At 39.5% G+C, this 21,230-nt stretch overlaps 2 pseudogenes; one reads left to right on the top strand and one right to left on the bottom strand.

Moving 5' to 3' along the window:
• Window positions 1-1,469: 1,469 nt before the first annotated feature.
• Window positions 1,470-2,871, top strand: LOC142874282 (small ribosomal subunit protein eS27-like pseudogene; annotated as a pseudogene).
• Window positions 2,872-3,169: 298 nt separating this feature from the next.
• Window positions 3,170-6,755, bottom strand: LOC142874281 (large ribosomal subunit protein uL6 pseudogene; annotated as a pseudogene).
• Window positions 6,756-21,230: the final 14,475 nt, after the last annotated feature.

Raw genomic sequence — 21,230 nt, 5'->3', positions numbered from 1 at the left:
AAGTCTTCATCAGTTCCCCACCCTACAGCTATTTGAGGAAAATTGGTCTTGCTTAATAAGACAAGAGATACAATTTCTTAATCTGTAGCATTCCACAAAGCTTGAGTTTGGCTGTGTCAGGGATTCTCAGTAAACATGATCTTATGACTAATTTTCACACTGACGTGTAAAGACACAGTAGAGGAAAAGGAGGCCCAATACCATGACACAAGAAATGATTTCTCATTCCCAGAAAGATTGTTTGTTGCCAATTTGATTTCTCTTTAGTACGGGTCCTCAAACTTTTTAAACAGGGGCCAGTTCACTGTCCCTCAGATCGTTGGAAGTCCGGACTATAGTTTTAAAAAAAACTATGAACAAATTCCTATGCACACTGTACATATCTTATTTTGAAGTAAGAAAACAAACGGGCAAAAACACCCACATGTGGCCCACGGGCCATAGTTTGAGGATGCCTGCTCTTTAGCATCATTTCTGCCTCATGGGACCAGCCTGAGAGAAGACTTTTGAAATAAGCAAAGTATACCCTCAACATTCTTTCCTACAATTTCTCTGCTGCTTCCCCTGTTCAGGTGATCATTGTTCTTGGCTGCCTCCTGGCTGTGAGGCTGCCATACTCAAACATTGCCTACTATCCCACTCCCAGTCTTCTGTTTCATTTGTCCCCACCTCAACTGCCCCATGCAGTTGACACATATTCATGAGGGTATAATGTGCAGAAGTCCCCAGCAGGTCCTAAGGATGTAGAAGAACAAGGGCTCATAGTCAAGTTACGAAAACTTGCAATGCTCTGTGCTCCTTTTTGTCACAGATCTGACAGGTGAATGAACAATATGATCCACTAATCTATGGTATGATATAAATGACACCATACTCTACTTCATATCCAGATATGAAGAATATCTGGATTTTAAGAGGATCCCCAGAGATGCAAAACTCATCCCAAAATGATGACTCTGCTAATGGTGGAAATTTTAGTAGGCAGCCAGCAATGAGAGAGATACACTGGAGCCAGAGGTGTACTGCAAACCACATTATAAAGAGAATTGTTTATACCAGGTCAGACTGGCAAGTGATCTCCACAAAACGTGGAAACTTTATGATGAAAATGTATTGGCTAGATCAATAGAAAGATGGATAGTAGATAAATGGACAGATGGTCTGAAAGTTTTCTGATTATAACATATATGACATCTTGTCACCTGTTTAATATAAAGAATCATTAACAGGCATTGGAAAACTGACAAGGCAAACAGAGAACACTAAAGATATGATGGAAAGGGGTATAATCTCTAAGGATGGGAAAACAAAGTAAAGAATTTGGAAATTAAATCTCAGAAGCTTAAGGAGGGGCCGTTTGGGGCAGAGAAAGGAGAATGAGCCCTTTAGGGTAGAGAAATTATATAACAAGATTTGGGAAAGTTGATGCTGATTGCCAGATCATGTGCTGCTTTTCAGGAATGTCTTCAGGAGAGGTCTGGATTAGCTGGGCTTGTGAAAGGATCAAGATGCCTTTGGCTAGAGATTTACTACATCATCCTTGGAAGAGGAAAAGAAAAAGCACAAAAAGAAACAGCTTGAGTTCAAGCAAATTAGCAAGAAAAAACCAAATTATCCCATTACAAACTGGCAGAAGACATGAACAGAAGCTTTTCAAAAGAAGATACACTAATGGCCAACAAACATAATGATTAAATGCTCAACATCTCTATTCATCAGGGAAATGCAAATCAAAACCACAATGAAATATCATTTAACTCCAGTGAGGATAGCTTTTATCAAAAAGTCCCCAAACAGCAAATGTTGGCATGGATGTGGAGAGATAGGAACACTCCTACACTGCTGGTGGGACTGCAAACTAGTACAACCTATATGGAAAGTAATATGGAGACACCTCAAAGAACTAAAAGGAGAACTACCATTTGATCCAGCAATCCCACTACTGGGTATTTACCCAAAGAAAAAAAGACATTCTGTAAAAGAGACACCTGCACTCGAATGTTTATAAAGCAGCACAATTCACAATTGCAAAGATGTGGAAACAACCCAAGTGCCCATCAATACATGAGTGGATTAATAAAATGTGGTATATATATACCATGGGAGTGCTACTCTGCCATAAAAAATGGTGAACTAAAATACCTCTTGTATTAACCTGGATGGAAATGGAGACCATTCTTCAAGAGAAGTATCACAAGAATGAAAAAACAAACACCACATGTACTCACCATAAATTGGAACTAATTGATCAACACTTACGTGTGCATATGGAAATAACATTCATAGGAAATCCAGCAGGTGGGAGAGGAGGAAAAGGGATGGGTAAATGCACACCTAACAGATACAATGCACACTATCTGGGTAATGGACACAGTTATGACTTTGACTCAAATGGTATGAAAGCAATTTAGGTAACCAAAACATTTATACCCCTGTAATATTCTGAAACAAAAACAAAAAAGAAAAAAAAACAGCTAGTTGAAGGTCTAAACTCTTATTTTATGGATTTTAAATGTCCAGATTGCTACAAGATTACCACAGTTTTTAGCCATGCTCAAACAGTGGTTCTTTCTGTAGGTTTTCAACAGTGTTGTGCCAGCCTACAGGAAGAAAGGCCAGACTCACAGAAGGGTGTTCATTTAGAAGAAAGCAACATTAATGATCTACACAACTTCCTGAATTTGCGTTATCTCACAGAAAGCCTTATCATAAGTTTAGTAATTCCAGTTAATCTACCAAGATAATTACATTTGATGTTGTAAGGTATACAACAGTGATCTCCTATTTTGATGTCAGTTTGTAAATAAAGTTTTGATTATGGGCAAGAATAAAAAGAGCTTTGTACTTAAAAAACAAAAAGATAAGCATTCTTTAATCCCAACAAGTAGTGGTATGTAGTCACACCACCCAATCTCTGATGATATATTAATGCCAATGGTTAAAAATTATATATCCATGGTTTAAAATTACTTAAAATCCAAACTACATAGATTGGTATAACATGAAAATTGATGCATACTCATCAAACTGTTAGATTGAAAAAACTTATGAAACATATCAACAGACTGTAAAAGTGTGTGAATTTATATTCAAAAAAATTAACTATAAAAAACATTTATGATATATCTCAAAAATCTGAACAGTAGAATGGAAAATTTAATGGTATTAAGGTAATATTATTAATTTTTAGATGTGATATATTTCAGTTATGTTTTTTTAAAAAACAGTCCTTATATCTAAGAGCTGTGCTGTCCAATAGGGCAGCCACCAGCCACATGTGGCTATTTAAATTTAGATTTAAGTCAATTAAAATTTGAGAAACCTAAAAATTTTAGTTCCTCAGTCAGATCAGCCATATTTTAAGTGCTCATTTAGCCACATATGGCTAGTACCTACTGTATTGGGCAGTATATGTATAGAACATTTTCATCATTGCAGAGATTTCTGTTGGACAGCACTGACTTAGAGATACACACTGAAGTATTTACCAATTACATTACATAGTATCCCAAAATTTGCTTTAAAATAATACAGTGGAGGTAGAAGTAGAATGTGTGGGCGTACAGACAAAAGAAGATTAATCACAAGTTGATCATTATTGAAGCTGGGAGATGGGGAAGAAAGGAATTGTCTATTCTCCCTACTTATGTGCATGTTTAAAATTTTCCCTAATTGAAAGTTTAAAAACAAAGTCTCCACACCCTTTGCCTTAACCTCTCTAGGGTCTGAGTACTTCTCCCTCTAATAAAAATAAAAATAATCTACATGTGCATATGACAACTGTTTTAGTCCATTGTGTTGCTATAAAGGAATACCTGAAGCTAGGTAACTTAAAAAGAAAAGAGGTTTCTTTGTTTCACAGTTCTGCAGAATGTACAAGCAGCATGGCACAAGCGACACTTCTGGTGAAGGCTTCAGGCTGCTTCCACTCTTGGGAGAATGGAAAGGGGAGCTGGCATGTACAGAGATCACATAGCGAGAGAAGAGGGAGGTTCCAGACTCTTTTTAACAACCATCACTGGTGGGAACTAATAGAGCAAGAACTCACTCATTACTGAGAGGATGTCACTAAGCATTCATGAGGGATCTAACTTCATAACCCAAACACCTCCCATTAGACTCCACCTCCAATATTGGGTATCAAATTTCAACATGAAATGGGGAAGGTCAAACAAACCAAACTATAGCAACAACATTTCATATACTTTATAAATATGCCTAAAAAGATAATGCCATGTATACTATTCATTTTTTATTTTATTTTATTGTTTTTTCCCCAAACCAACAGCTCTTTTATTGCATCATCAAAATTACAAATACATCTTAGTAATCATGCAGTGTCTTCATGTGGCTGGACAACTCTTAGATCTTATTCATCAGCCTGCTGAACTGATTCCTTTTTCAGAGACATAGATACCATCCAAAAATTTTCTGATATCCTTGTTTTTAACTGTTGTGGCTTGCTGAATCAAAGCAGCTGAATTTGAAACAAGTTCAATGTCATTTCCTTTGAGGAATAACTCATCTTTCTGTGCTTGAGATACTGAACAGGCAACACCTGGCCTCATCCAAACCCTGTGGATGTATTTTTCACCTAAGAAATTTCGTATTTCAACAAAAGACCCATACTCCGGGATAAAGACATTGATGAGGAAGTGAGCATACACAGACCTCGTCTTGTAATGGAAGCCCAGTGTAACACCCTTGATCACGTTCTGTACATGACTACAAATAGTGCAAACTGTAGCCAGTTCCTTTCTATTTCCCCACCATTTGTCAACCCAGAGCCTCTTCTTTTTCTTTCCAAGGAGACTAAGTTCTACATTGATGTGATTGAAGTCCCTCTGCAGGGTTCCTCTGGGACTCTTCACGATAACTGTGGGTCCCTTAAGAGTGATGTCAACATTTTCTGGAATATCGACAGTCTGATTGCTGAGAATGGTCTCCATTCTCGCAGTAGATGCAGCAAAGAGACAGCATCCGTCATCATCACATTCTTGTCTCATTTTTTATTAAATAAAATATTATCCTAGAAAACTTTCTACCTGGCACATACAAATCTGTCTCATTCTTTGTAAAGGCTACTTGATATTAGATTTCATAGGTATATCATAATTTATTTAAATAGTCACCCAGGATGGAGGCACAGTCGAGAATGCATTGAGGATGATCCTATAATAGGTGGGAAAGACCTGCATGTTACCTATATGAGAAAGATGGATCAGATTAAAGTAATTCAGTGGAATAGAGTGAAGAGCTTATATTCAAAAAATTAAAGAAGGAATATTAGAGAACTTGGTGATTTCTTACCTATGAAGAATGAGGTAAAAAGGAGAGGGAGAACAGGACTCTTAGCTTTGGGCTTGAACGAATAGTGATGCCAGTCTCTAAAGAGAGAAATGAAATCACTCTCACACAAAAGGAAAGCAGATGAGCTTTGCTTTAGACATGCTGAGATTCAAGTAAGTTCTCCCAGTGGAGATGTGGGGTTGGCTATATGCATCTAAGGTCAGGAGTGCATGGAGACATTGAAGCAGGAGTCACCAGCATATACTTGGTAATGGAAGCCAAAAGTGTGAATGAAATGATCTCTGGCCTTTCTGGTCCTCAGTTCCCTCCTGAAATGATATGATAAGGCTCCTCCAACTCTCAATATCCCAGGCATATGAAGGAGACAGAGTGGAACCATTTTACCGCCAACCCAACAATGCACTGTTGTATGACATGCCAGTGTTCACGTATGCATTAGCCATGAACACAAAGAGTGACATGATAAGATCTGTGTCTTAGCAAGTTTGCATAGTAGAAGAGTGAAAGCTGGGAAACTATTAATTATTATTCTAGTCATCTATGTGAGTAAGAATAAAGGCTTAATCTGAACAGGGTAGTGGGCAAAGAAATGAGAAAACCAATTTGGGAAATACTTGTGCTTATTACTCTTTAAAGATGTAAGGCACAAAAGTCCATTCAGATTACTTTAAGTGACATATTGAGAGATTATAAAGATGATAAGGAAATAAGCAATAGGAAACTACATATGTAGCAGATTTCACAAAGAAATGGATTGTCATCAGAATATGACACAACTCATGTATCCTGATACTGTTTCAATTTACTCATGATTTCCACTTACTCGTGACTTCACTATCTCATGACTTTTCTTTTTATGTTTTTTCTGCCATCATACCTCTCTATGTGTCTCACATACCTCTCTGTGTGTCTCACATTCAGATTCCGAAAGAGAGAATATGATTGGTTGAATAACCCTTTAGCCAGTATGGAGTAGCCTTGTGAAGGAGGAAGTTTTTATGCCTCCTTGTGGGTTGCCTCTCAGTCAGATTCCATTTCTTCTTCAGTGGAGCATTCATGTTTTATTGTACAAATACATAATCTGTTGAAGTTCAAAAGAAAAGTTTGGTGTGTTTAGATCTTTGCCAGATGAGGCTGGTGGTGCTAACTCCTAAGAAGCCTCACAGAGAGGGAAGAATTTCTCACAGTCTTTTCCTCTATCTTGAAATCTAAGAAAACTAGTTTTAAAATAAGCCAAGATTGGGTTTATCTCTCAAGATAAACTCTAATTAAATAAGCTCATAGAGTCTAATGTATGAACCCAAAAGCCAATTTATCAATTTACAATGAGAAATCTTTTTTTCACTATTCAAGTCTTATTTTTTTATTTATTTATTTATTTTGAGACAGAGTCTCGCTTTGTTGCCCAGGCTATGGTGAGTGCCATGGCATCAGCCTAGCTCACAGCAACCTCAAACTCCTGGGCTCAAGCGATCCTTCTGCCTCAGCCTCCCGAGTAGCTGGGACTACAGGCATGCACCACCATGCCCGGCTAATTTTATATATATATATATATATATATATATATATATATATATATTAGTTGGCCAATTAATTTCTTTCTATTTATAGTAGAGACGGGGTCTCGCTCTTGCTCAGGCTGGTTTTGAACTCCTGACCTCGAGCACTCCGCTCGCCTCGGCCTCCAAGAGTGCTAGGATTACAGGCGTGAGCCACCGTGCCCGGCCTTATTTTATTTTTTTAATTCATCTCAAATTATAGGAACCTAAATTATTCAGTCCAAGTGACTTCTTTGTTCTCTCTCCATGGGAAGACTCACATCTTCTTTCCTTGAAAGAAAAAAGGGAAGGGCAAAAGGCATGATATACGTGCCAACTGAGACTGCCACTCCCACCTTCTTAAGAACTTTTTTGGGAAGACTCACCCAGAAACTTCTGCTTATATTACATCAACCAGAACTGTGTCAAATGGCCATATACAAGGGGGGCTGAAAAATATGGATTTTGGCTGGACACACTGCCACACACAAATAAATTGTGATTCTTCTTAGATATAGGGAAGAACGAATATAAGGTATATAGGCAACCATCAGTCTCCTCACAAAAATAAACCCCAAAAGTAGAAGACATGGGATCTAGGAATCATGGAATCTATTACAGAAGAAAAGTAGAGATTTTCCAGATTGACAGTGAAGGGAAGTCCCAGAATAAGAGCTGTGCAGAAAGCCTAGAGAGAAACAGGTACAGATTGGGTCAGGAAGATAAAGGACCAATTGCAAAAGCAAAATGGAGCCAACTATCCAATATGTTTTCTCATGCTGACAGTAGATATGCAGCTCTGTGAAAATATGGGACTAATTAATAAAGGTACAATACACCAAGCAAATGAAAACAAAGACAATTATTACTATAGGAAAAATAACAGTTTTACAGGGGTCATTCTGGAAATATAGCAATAGTGGTGGCATAATTTTTTAATCTCTCTGAATCTCTACATAAAAACAGAGCAACTAGATAATAAGCCAAAAACTCTTAGGCAGCATTTACAACAAAATGAGGTGACAAATTATCCCCACAAGCTGTACAATACAAGTACCGTGTTTCCCCCAAAATAAGACAAGGTCTTATATTTATTTATTTATTTATTTTTTTTAATTATTTTTTTATTTTGGTATATTATGGGGGTACAGATTTTAAGGTTTCAATAAATGCCCATTTCCCCCCTCCCCCCAAAAGTCTGAGTCTCCATCATGACCATCCCCCAGATGGTGCACATCTCACTCACTATGTATGTATATACCCGCCCCCCTCCCCCCTCCCACCTGCCCAATACCCTATTACTGTAGCACCTATGTGTCCACTTAGGTGCTACTCAGTTAATACCAGTTTGCTGGAGAATATATCTGGTGCTTGTTTTTCCATTCTTGGGATACTTCACTTAGTAGTATGGGTTCCAGCTCTAACCAGGAAAATATAAGGTGTGCTATATCACCATTGTTTCTTAGAGCTGAATAGTACTCCATGGTGTACATATACCACATTTTATTAATCCATTCTTTGATTGATGGGCACTTGGGCTGTTTCCACAGCCTTGCAATTATGAATTGTGCTGCTATAAACATTCGAGTGCAGGTGTCTTTTTTGTAGAGTGTCACTGGATCATTTGGGTAGATGCCCAGCAATGGGATTGCTGGATCAAATGGTAGATTCACTTGTATCGCTTTAAGGTATCTCCATATTGCTTTCCACAGAGGTTGAACTAGTTTGCAGTCCCACCAGCAGTGTAGGAGTGTTCCTCTCTCTCCGCAACCACGCCAGCATTTATTGTTTGGAGATTTTTTGATAAAGGCCATTCTCACTGGGGTTAAGTGATATCTCATTGTGGTTTTGATTTGCATTTCCCTGATGATTAGAGATGTTGAGCATTTCTTCATATGTTTGTTGGCCATTCTTCTGTCTTCTTGTCTTATATTTATTTTTACTCAAGAAGACACCCTAGGGCTTATTTTCAAGGGATGTGTTATTTTTTTTAAGTACAGTACAACAATCTACATTCATTCAAATATAGTTAAGTTGTCTTCTTCTGGAACATCATCATAACTCTCCAAACCCCGATTCCATCTTGAATTTCTTGCGACTCTATTTCCTTTAGAACCATTGGCCCCAATTTCTCATGTCGAGCAATAGAGCTCTCATGGGGAAGATGAGAAGGGCTGCTCATCTTCTTTACCACTCCACGATGAAATGCGTGGATTGCGCAAATACACTGCATAGCCACGCCCATCACTAGGTCTTATTTTTGGGGTAGGGCTTATATTGCACAAATGCTTAGAAATCCTGCTAGGGCTTATTTTATGGGTAGGTCTTATTTTTGGGGAACACGGTAGCTATAAAACTCCTAGAATAAAATATAGGAGAAAGTCTTTGCAATCTTTGGGGTAGGTAAATATTTCTTAGATAGGACACAAAAAGCATAAACAATAAAAGAAAAAAAAATGATACATGGACTTCACCAAAAGTTATCATTAAGAAAAGGCAACCCACAGAAAGGGAGTATATGTATATTACCTATATATCTGACAAAGTACTTATATCTAAAATATATAAAGAACTCATAATTCAACAATAAGAATACAATGTTTTAAAAATTGGCAAAATATTTTAACACTTAACAAAAGAAGATATAAAAATGGCCCTGTACCAATAAACAGATTAAAAGATGTTCAAAATTATTAATTATAAAAATTAAATCCCAATAAGATAACACTACACATCCATTAGAATGGCCAAAATTAAGACATCTGAAAATAACAGGTGCTGGTGAAAATATGGAGCAATTGGAATTCTCATATACAGGTCATCAAATGCAAGAGGGACAATTACTATGAAAAACTGTGGCAGTATATTAAAAAGTTCAAGATATACCTACCACATGACTCAGCTATTCCATTTCTTGGTATTTATTTGAGAGAAATGTTAACATATATTCACACAAAAACTTGTACAGAAATATTCAAAGTGATTTTATCCATAATAGCCCAGAACTAAAAACAATACAAATGTTATTAACAAGTGAATGGATAAAAAAAAAAAACATGGTATATCCATACAATAAAATACTGCTCAGCAATAACAGAACAAACTACTAAGCCATGCAACTTGGATGAATCTCAAAATCATTATATTGAGTGAAAGGAGCCAGACACAAGAGAGTAGTTACTATATGATTCCATTTATATGAAATTTTAAAAAGTAAAAACAACTTATATTGACAGAAAGCAGATCATTATTTGCCTGGGCCAGGGACAAATGGAGGGATGGACTTCAAAAAAGCATGAAAAAACTTTTGGGAGTTGATTTAGGCATGGATTTAAGATGTGCTGAACTGTTAAAACTTATAGAATGGTACTCTTTAAGTGGACTTAGTTTGTTGCTTGTGAATTATTCCTCAATGTGATGGTTAATTTTATGTGTCAACTTGATTGGGCCAGAGGCTGCTGGAAGGTGCTAGTAGAGCTGAAAAATTCCTATCGCCTAGTGGCATCATAGCTGTCATTATATTGTAGTGCAACACATTAGTCACATGTTTGTGGTGCTGTTGATGTTAACAAACCTGCCGTACTGCCAGTTGTATGTACAGCACATACAATTATGTCCAGTACATAATACTTGATAATGATAATAAATGACTATGTTACTGGTTTATGTATTTACTATACTATTACCATTATTTTAGAGTATACTCCTATTTATAAAAAAAGTTATTCGTAACTGAAAAACTGCCTCAGGTCTTTCAGGAGATATTCCAGAAGAGGGCATTGTTATTATAGGAGATGACAGCTCCATGCATGTTATTGCTCCTGAAGACCTTCCAGTGGGACAGGATGTGGAGGTGGAAGACAGTGATATTGATGATCCTCACCCTGTGTGGGCCTAGGCTAATGTGTGTGTTTGTGTCTTAGTTTTTAACAGGAAAGTTTAAAACGTAAAAAATGTATATATTTAAAAATAGAAAAAATTGGAGTAGCTCTCAACCCATTCTGGTTCTGGGAGCTGCTCGACTTGTGGATTGTTCTTTGCTCAACTAAACGATTCAAGTTATCTTGCATAACGTTTTTCTTTTAACACATGGTGTCTGAAGTAGGATTCAAAGGAGACCTTCCATCAACCCCCAGGAGCATTGCATGACCATGTGAGTGGTGGGTGCACACAACTGTATGGGCAAGTTCTCTCTTAGATTCTGAAACTCCACAATTTGTGTTATGAGCTAGCTCTCCAAGTTGGTTTGAGGAAATTTTTTATGTGAACTGGGTTCAGAAGTCATGACAGACAGGGAATAGTGGCTAACGCCTATAATACCAGAACTCTGGGAGGCCAAGGTAGGAGGTTCTCTTGAGCCCTGGGAGGTTGCAGTGAGCTAGATTGTGCCACTGCACTCCAGCCTGGGTGACAGAGCAAGACTCTGTCTCAAAAAAAAAAAAAAAATTAAAAAGAAAAAGTCATGACAGAAGCTGTACTGAGTCCAGGACTGGATTGGATCTGAGAATTAACTAGAATGAACCATCCAGTTAAAGGCCTCTGTCTGACAGGGTCAGACAGAAACTGGCAGTAAATGGAATACTGAGGAGTGAACACCAGCTTTTGAAAATTCACAGGGTTTTTTTTGTATTCTGTCACCTTTGTTTCTTTGTCTTGCATGCTTAGGTAGGGAAAAATCATTGACAAATTGATCAAGGGAAGCCAAAGGCAACATTGAATGTAAAAATGGGATCCTTAACTTCCGAAAAACTGAGTACTCCAATTTCCAGCTATGCTGGCCCCTACCATTACATGTGCAGTCAACACTTGGTATATACAGGTGATTGCTTCCAGGACCCCGATGCATAACAAAAGCTGTGCATACTTAAGCCCTGCAGGACCCACATATACAAAAACTTGGCCCTCTGTAAACATGGATTTTTGCATCCCAAGAATAGTGTATATTTGATCTGCTTTTGCTTGAAAAACGTTTGCATGTAAGAGGACGACCCACACAGTTCAAACTCATGTTGTTCAAGCATCAACTGTGTAAGTATTAGGCCTTTATACTTACAAAAACGACGAACTCTTATTAAAGATGATTTAAAATTGCAGTGGAATGTTCCAAATGAACAACATTGCACGTTAAGAAGTGCCTTAAAAATGAGGGCCCCTGAATTAGGCAAACCTAGGGATGTCTACTGATGTGCAGAAGCTTCTTAAAATTTTTCAGTATTTGTATTGCCTCTTGTAAAAGACTCTTTTCAGGCCAGGCACAATAGCTTCTGTTTGTAATCCCAGCACTTTAAGGAGACCCAGGCAGCAGGATCACTTAAAGCCAGAAGTTCAGGCAACATAGCAAGAACCGATCTCTACAAAAAAAATAGAATAATTAGCCTGGTATGGTGGTGCATGCCTGTAGCCCTAACTACTTGGCAGGTTGAGCCCAGGAGTTTAAGGTTATTGTACATAAGCAATGATCACACCACTGTGCACCAGCCTGGGTAACAGAGAAAGAGCCTGTCTCAAAAACCATAAATAATTTTAAAAAGACTCTATACAAAAGGCAAATAAAAAGCTTAAGCTATTAATAATAAAATATTGAAAAAAGCTTATATAATGGGGATATAAAGAAATAAAATATTTTTATGCAGCTGTACAGTGTGTTTGTGTTTTAAGCTAAGTGTTATTATAAAAGAGACAAAAAGTTTTAAAAATTTAAAAGTCTATAAAGTAAAAAAGTTACAGTAAGCTAAGGTTAATTTATTATTGAAGGGAGAAAAATATTTTTTAACAAATTTAGTGTAGACTAAATGTACAGTGTTTATAAAGTCTAAGTAGTGTAGTACTGTCTTAGGCCTTCACATTCACTCACCACTCACTCACTGACTCACCGAGAGCAACTTCCAGTCCTGTAAGTTCCATTCATGATAAGTGCCCATATAGGTGTAGCACTTTTTATCTTTTATATCATATTTTTATTGTACTTTTTCTATGTTTAGATACACAAATACCAGTGTATTATAATTGCCTACAGCATTCAGTACAGTAATATGCTGTATAGCTGTGTAGTCTAGGAGCAATAGGCTATACCATATAGGCTAGGTGTGTAGTAGGCTACACCATCTAGGTTTGTGTAAGTCTACTCTGTGATGTTCACACTACAAAATTATCTAATGACACATTTCTCAGAATGTATCCCGGTAGATAAGTGACACATGACTATATCTCCTATCAGGTTCTGTTTCTCTGGAGAACCCTGACTAATATACTCAATAAACATAATAAGTAAAAATCAAATACATTTAGAAATACATAAATAATCAACTTAGCAGTGTTAGTAAGGCCCTAAGCAATCTTCCTCCCGCCTTCCTCACCAGCCATCATCTCTCACCAATGTCTTTCTCATTATTTACTCACCCCAATATTGGACATCTTTTGGTCCCTAAAATATGCCATTTCCTCTCTTGCTTATAAACCTTCACAATATTTATCCCTCTGCTGACAATATTTTTTCCCCCAGCTTTTGCTTTCAGAATTCCATTCTAAATACTAAGTCTTCAGTGGAGCCTTTCTCAATCCCTACACCAGGTTAGGTACCACTGCTTATATATTCCCAGCCATCTGCTCTGTGAGTATGTTCTAAGTATATCTATTTAACATCTGTCTTTCCTGTGAGACTGGCAGCTCCATGAATGTAAGAACTATGTCTGTCTTGTTTACCTGACATATCCTCAGTATCTATAATAGAGTACTTAATCACAATACGTTCTCATTAATCATTTGTTAAGTTTTCTATTGATTAATTTGCATTTTAACTCTCAAAGAACAGTCTTACTTCCTCACATCTTCTTTCATGTACTACTTAAAGAAGGGGCTAAAACAGAAGAAGGAGTTTAAAGTCTTTTGCCAATTAGGGACTTGGTGCTATCATTTATTAAAGTGGAGGAGACAAGGGCTCGTTCTGGTTTGGAATTTTTAGAATGTGGGTGGTGGTGAACAGTGAGTTCAGTTTTATACACAATGAGTTCATAGTGGATGTGGGGCCTCTGCAGAGCTATTTGGGCGGCAGCTGAGTTGGCCACACATGGTGTACAGCTGAAGGGAGAGGACAGAGTGAAAAGAAGAGCCCAACCGAGAAGGATTCCTTAGGGTCATTATTGTGTAATAAAGAAGAATAGGAGGAGTGCAGAAAGGGAGTTGAGAAAGAGCTGTCACTAAAGAGGAAGGAAAACTAGAAGGATGGGGTCACAAAGTCAACAAAGAGGAGAGAGTCCCAAGACAGGGAGACTTGTGCCAAGTGTCCACAGGGACATTAAGTAAGACAAGGACTGAAAAGTGGCCATTGAATTTGACAATCGGAATGCCATAAATACATTTGAGATTCATCTTCTCTCTCTCAGAGCCTGGAGGCTCAGACATTTGAAACTGTTTTATTAGTCCAGTGGCTCCTTCTGAATTTCCTCTGGGCTGCTAAGAAATCCTATCCACAGAGCTCATTTGCTTATTTCCTGTTCTAATGAAATTTTGGAATAGAAAGACTTTGTAATTGAATATCATACTACTTGTATCTTAAATTCCAAAAACTAAGCTTTCAAAGTGCGCTTTTCTGATGGTCCTCACTGAGGCTGAAACTTGAATAGCATTTCCCTGTTCAGAATACACGGTGAGATAATATTTGAATGACAGCTTGGAGCATTAATTCCCCTCCTAGCAATTCATAATAAATATCATGTAACAGCTCTGGAAGTCTCAATGAAGAAACCTTATCATCTTTATTTCATTCAATATTCCCCAAAGTTATTAGATCCTATAAATTGTTTTTGCGAATAAGAATTGTTAACAACCCTTGAGGTAAGTGTTCCTTGGCACAGCCTTTGAAAAATGTCTCTGGAGGCAATAGGGATTGCTAAGAGCAAGGAAGGGCCAGAGGTAACGTTTAGGAAGCTATCTTCCCCTTGAGGGAGGGAGTGGAAAGCCAGATATGAAGACACTACATTAACACCAGGAAGCAGTAATGAGTATCTGAACTCAAATGGTCTTAGTCTTAGCAGAAAGGAGGGGGTGAATTGGGACTGATTAGGTTGAGGGGTGAAGGTGTCAGAGAAGGAAGATTTGAAGATGACAACAAAGGTTTCAGGTCTGGGTAACTATGTATATGATGGAGAGCCTGGAAGGGAGACTCTTAAAGATGATTAATATTTCTGAGAAGAAAAAAAATCAAGAAATAATACATGACTCAGTGTTATAAGTTGAGGAGTCATGTGATACAGGCAAAATTGAGAAGAAATGCAGCATTTATGGGAAAAGGGTAGATTTAGAGTGAATTTTATCATAACCAGGACTGCTGGGAAACCATCGTCCTGATTGGTGAATGTATATGGCAGGAGGGAGGTTCTGGGCCAGGCGTGATGGCTCATGCCTGTAAGCCTAGCACTCTGGGAGGTCAAGTTGGGAGGATTGGTTGAGTTCAAGAGTTCAAGACCAGCCTGAGCAAGAGCGACACCCCGTCTCTACTAAAAATAGAAAAAAAAAAAATAGCTGGGCAAGTAAAAATAGAAATAAAAAATTAGGCGGCCGTGGTGGTGCATATATCCCAGCTACTCAGGAGGCTGAGGCAGGAGGATCTCTTGAGCCCAGGACTTTGAGGTTGCTGTGAGCTAGGCTGATGCCCTGGCACTCTAGCCCAGGTAACAGAGTGAGACTGTGTCTCAAAAAAAGAAAAAAAAGGGAGGTTATGATTTTAAGAGAAGAACCATTAGAGATAAAATTCTTGAAACAGAATGTGGCCTGAAACCTGGTTCTAGGTCTCTTAAAAAAAAAAAGGAATATGTCTGTGGAAAGTAACAGAAAATCTGAGCCACTACCCTTTTATTTGGAAACTTCTAGCAGCCATATTTTGTCCTAAGGAGGTATCAACATCATTGTCATTCACATTATCAGGTACCTACTATACAAAGCACACTAGATTAGATAGCTCTTCTGAGTTGGAAAAGAAATGACCACTTTCTGATGAAGCCCTGGGTGAGCTGGTAGGGAGCTTTACTATTGGATGCAGGACTATAAAGGGGAGTGATTTTAGGACTAAGATAAATCAGGAGGGTGTTTATTCAAGTCAGTTTGAAGGAAATATAGGCAAGTCAGGAAATACAAATTGTGAAGAAAAACTAAATAAACTGGAAATAGATAATATCCACCATCAGCCCAAAGTGCAAGGCAACATGGCAGTCAAGTCACTAGCCAGAAGAATCAGAAAGCAGAAAGCTGTGGGAGTGAAGCATGGATAAAAGAGAGTAGTTTAGGTCTCAGTCTTTGAATTTCAGTGAGGTGAATGCCCCCCTATTAGGAAGTTCCCAGTGTGATTGTTGAGGTTTTTGGTGGCTTAATGGAATTGTTCAGCCTGACCAAGTGTAAGGAGAAGAAAAGTGAAAGCATGAACATAGGAAAGTGTATGTAAGGGGCTTGTGCCTGATGAGTCTATCAGCTGAAAAAGTGAGGAGAACATGGAAGAGGGGAGTAGAGAGAAATGAAAATTGGCCAAGAAGTCAATTATATGAGGCCAGCATGGTAGACTATAAAGAGTAGATTTCCTTATTTCAGTCTGCCTCATTCTGAAATTTCTTTTAGGAATGTTCTGAACTCTGAAACATAAGACCACGAAAAAAGGAACAGAATAGTGCTATTATCCAGGGTTAGACCTCAGAAAGGTAAGTGAATTCCTGCACTGACTCAACTCGGTCCCAGGCTTTCTTCCAGTTCTCTGGAGGCTGCACCACTTTGTACTAGAAAGAGCAGCAGCTAGCCAGACCCAAGAGATATAATCTCACCTGCAGAATGGCAGGGTTTAGAAATTATTGTGGCTGCTCCTCATATGAGGGCAGAAGTTTTGGGGAATGCCAGCAGGTGGTGGACCTCCTGAATGCCTCTATGGGGAGGCCAGCTATCCCACATGGTTCCCCAAAGTCTAGGTTCTTGAGGACCTGGTATTTCTCCATTAACCCAAGGTTCTAGCCACCAATTCAAGTGGGAATGGAGTTCCCAGATTCAAACTGGGACCTGTATTTTGCTGTCATTTTGGCTAAGTCCATTTGAGAAGAAAGACCCTATTATTAGGAAAATTCAAATATTCCTGAATTTATTTTTCAACTCTTGTCCTTAAGCAGTTGTCCTAGGATATTTTTTAAAGGTAGAATCATGGCTCTCATACAAATATGCAATGAGCATGTGTCAAAAGGTTTACTTAACTCTTAACCAAGGAACCATAGTGAGTTGTTACAACTGGTTTTCAAAGAGCCATAGAAACAAAATATATAGACAATAAGGAATACTGAAACCGACTGACAAATGTAGCACATATGAATAACAGGCTTATTCCACAGAAGATGGGGATAGTGAAATCATTAGTCCTTCCAGTAGATCATTCATCTGCACATCATGAACAACAATCATTTACATTGCTATCAATGTCAAAATTTATACTTATAAAATAGTTTAAAGACAACAAAAGGCACAAATGTCATAGAATCAGATAACCAGGAAAATATGTGCTAAACAAGACTTAATTTTCCATTGAAAACACTCAGACATTGCAAAGTCTTTCACATTTTTTCCCTATGTGACCTGCCTTTAAATAATATCCTATTTTACTGACTTGCATTTTTAAAGGCATTTCTTTGTTGTCATTGTTCAGATTAGAGCCTTCTGAAATTTGATGCTTTCTGGAACCAAGCTGTCCTGGGTAATCAGACTGCAGCAATGTTACTTTTATTTACTAATTCTTCTCCCCATCTCACTTCCAACCCCATTTATTTTCTGTCTGTAATATGACAGGTGGCAATATTACATGGCCGTGTAGCGTAAGGTTTTCCGGAAGCTAACATCGTCAAGGAGGAAACTGTAGGGGGACAGGAAGTCATGGTAATAGACGAAATCTACTAGAAATAATGAACCATGCAGTCTAGGAAAAGAGGAAGGGGTGAAGGTCTGGGTAGAATGAGTGCACAGTAGAGACAGAATATTAAGATAAGGGTTAGCTATTTCGGAGTAAATAAGTTCTGGTTGAAAGAAGAATAATGTACAGGCAGAGTGGCAGGAACAGCTAGTACACCATGAAAATGTCAAGGATTACATACTTCCATGGAGAAGATACAGAGAGACAGTCTTAGTTACAGAATTCTAAAAAATATTTCCTCTGTCCATAGTTCAAACTAAACACAGAAGGTATGCACTTTGGCAGTCTAAGTATTTATGAAAACAAAGATTTTTCATAATGTATTTCAAGCCTTCAAAGCTTTAGGAATGCAAAACAAATAAGGCTGTAGTATCAAATTACAATACTGTTTCTTGGTATGCATTCAAATTTCAGTTAACATATCTGTTCTGGAATGAATTTCCTCCTTTTTCTTTGCTACCTCAGATTTTGAATATTTGATCTGTGATTGAACCTACCAAACACTTCTCAGGAACATTATAGGAAGAACAAAGGCCCAAGGACTATTTTAATCCTAACCCCAGTCTGTGGGGGATGGTTTTAGAGGTTCTTAAAATTTCCAGAGCATCTGCAGTTGAGTTTGGAGTATCCAGCGATCTGACTAGTTGCTATACAGTAAAAAGCCCAGTACTTTGACTTTTGGCTAAGTACAGGGAGGTAGAAAACCTTTCTAAAATAGAGATTTTCTCCAAATGATGAAAATAATGCAAGTGGGCTGGGCGAGGTGGCTCACACCTGTAATACTAGCACTCTGGGAGGCTGAGACGAGAGGATCACTTGAGGTCAGAAGTTTGAGATCAGCCTGAGCAAGAGCAAGAGCCTGTCTCTACTATAAATAGAAAAAATTAGCCCAGCATCATGGTGTGCATCTGTAGTCCCAGCTCCTCAAGAGGCTGAGGCAGGAGGATCACTTGAGCTCAGGAGTTTGGGGTTATGGTGAGCTAGGCTGATACCACAGCACTGTAGCCCAGGCAACAGAACAAGTCTCTGTCTCATAAATAAATAAATAAAATGCAAGCGTATTATAGAAAATTCGGAAGATAAAGAACAGTAGGAAAAAGGAGGATCAAGATGGCGGACAAGAAACACCGCCAGAAAGAGTGTCTCTGCAGAAAAGACAGATTCTAGCAGAAATTAGAAAAAAGAAGCAAGAAGGCAAGCATACAGCAGACGAGGGCTGGAAGGAGGGGTACCTGAGACCCCGGGAGACTCCACGGGAGGAGGCTTCGGAGCAGAACTGGAAGCTGAGACCGCAGCCCGGAGACCAGCGGGAAGGGTAGGTAGATAAATCACCTTTCCCCTCCCCTGCATTTGGGACTGCTGGTGGGCTCCCCAGCGGGTGGAGAGACCTGCGGACACCAGCCCAGAGACAGCTGCCGCCAGCTAGCGGTGAGCCTGTAGCGGACACGGCACCAGACTCCCAAATCCCTCGGGGCACCTCCGTGTGCACAGACCCGAGCTGCGTGGCAGGCACCATATTGCCTCCTTCTCCCCTCCACCGACCCTACCTGCGGCTACCCAGAGAGACAATACAGCCAGCAGCCGGAGGCTGGTGGTTCCCTTTTGGGACCCTACATCTGACTAAGGGGAACTCAGACTGTGAGCTCCCTACCCGCCAGCCCTCCCAGGTGCTGCTGGCACGGTGTTCCCAGGAGAATGGTGCTGATTCAGAGGCTGAGAGACACAGACACAGCTTGGGCTCCCTGTGAGTGAATTGGGACCGGAACTCCTCTCCCTGGTGGGGATACAGTTTGAACTCTGGGACCCAGAGGTCGCACCTGCAGACCAGATCCCGTGCACCAAGGTCTAGCATTGCCCAGGGCATAGAAGGGATATTTATGAACAGCCTGCGGAGGTGTGTGTGCCTCCAGGGGCAGATCAGCGTCCTAGAGGGCAACCCTCCCACCAAAGGGAGGCCGTGCACCCAGCCCAGGCAGCGTTTCTGCACAGGGAACCTCCCCGCAGGCATCACAATCTGGGGAGGCCTGGTGATGTGTGGTCTGGACTGCTGGCAGAGGCCCAGGAGTAGCTGTGGAGTTGGGGAGGGTGGAAAGAAGCGAGGCCCGCTCCAGACTGCGGGTCTCAGACAGCCCCACCCCCACAAACAGACTTTCTGGCTGAGCAGGACCATTCCAGCCCTGCCCTGACAGCTTTTCCTGGAAGCAGAGAACAGAACTTTGACCCCTGCTAATTGCATTGGTGGTGCCTGAGGGCAGGCTTACCCAACCCAGCTCTGCCCAGAACAAGAGCTGATAACAGGACACAAAAACAACAGCATAGCCTGTTCCTCTAAGGAAGCGCCACCTACTGACAGGGACGGCATCCTGCACAGCCTTATCACGGCACCCACTGACTCATTATACAGGGAGTGGTCGAATCTCACCCACAGACACCACCTAACAGCTCAGAAACTAAACAAGGCGTGTGAATATCCAAACAAAAACCTAAAGGAAAGAAACAACAACGGATCGACATGGGAAGAAATCAGCGAAGGAACTCAGGAAATATGAAGAACCAAATGGAAAACACACCCCCAAAGAGGAGCACCAGCCCCCTAGAAATGGACACCAACCCAAATCAGGCAACCAAAATGACAGAAGAGGAATTCCGTATGTGGATCATAAGAACACTCACCGAGCTGAAACAACAACTCAATAACCAACACAAAGAAACCACAAAAAGCCTCCAGGATCTGGAAAAAGAAATGGACACAATGAAGAAAAGTTTAACCAAACTCCTGGAAATGAAGAATCAATTCAGGGAACTACAAAATACAGTGGAAAGTCTCAAGACCAGGGTAGATCAAACAGAAGAAAGAATCTCAGAGCTTGAAGATAACACCCTCCAACTAAATAAAACCATCACAGAGATAGAGCAGAGAAACAAGAGAAAAGAGCAAAGCCTACAAGAGATGTGGGATTATGTGAAGAAACCTAATGTGAGGGTCATAGGGTTACCAGAAGGGGAAGAAGACAACACCCAAGGGTTGGACAAGCTGTTTGAAGATATAATAGAGGAAAATTTCCCAGGCCTTGCTCAAAATCTCGATATACAAGTTCAAGAAGCTCAGAGGATCCCTGGGAGATTCAATGCAAACAGGAAGACGTCACGACATGCAGTCATCAGACTGACCAAAATATCAACTAAAGAGGCCCTTCTAAGAGCTGTAAGACAAAAGAAGCAAGTGACATACAAGGGAAAGCCAATTCGAATAACACCAGACTTCTCTAATGAGACTTTACAAACAAGGAGAGACTGGGGCCCCATTCTCACTCTTCTGAAACAAAACAATGCCCAGCCTAGAATCTTCTTCCCTGCAAAACTAAGCTTCATATATGAAGGAGAAATAAAGACATTCTCAGACAAGCAAAGTCTCAGAGAATTCATCAAGACAAGACCAGCTCTACAAGAAG

The sequence above is a fragment of the Microcebus murinus genome, chromosome 12, assembly GCF_040939455.1.
Source record: "Microcebus murinus isolate Inina chromosome 12, M.murinus_Inina_mat1.0, whole genome shotgun sequence".
Lineage (NCBI taxonomy): Eukaryota > Metazoa > Chordata > Mammalia > Primates > Cheirogaleidae > Microcebus > Microcebus murinus.
This window is presented reverse-complemented; position numbering and strand designations above follow the sequence as displayed.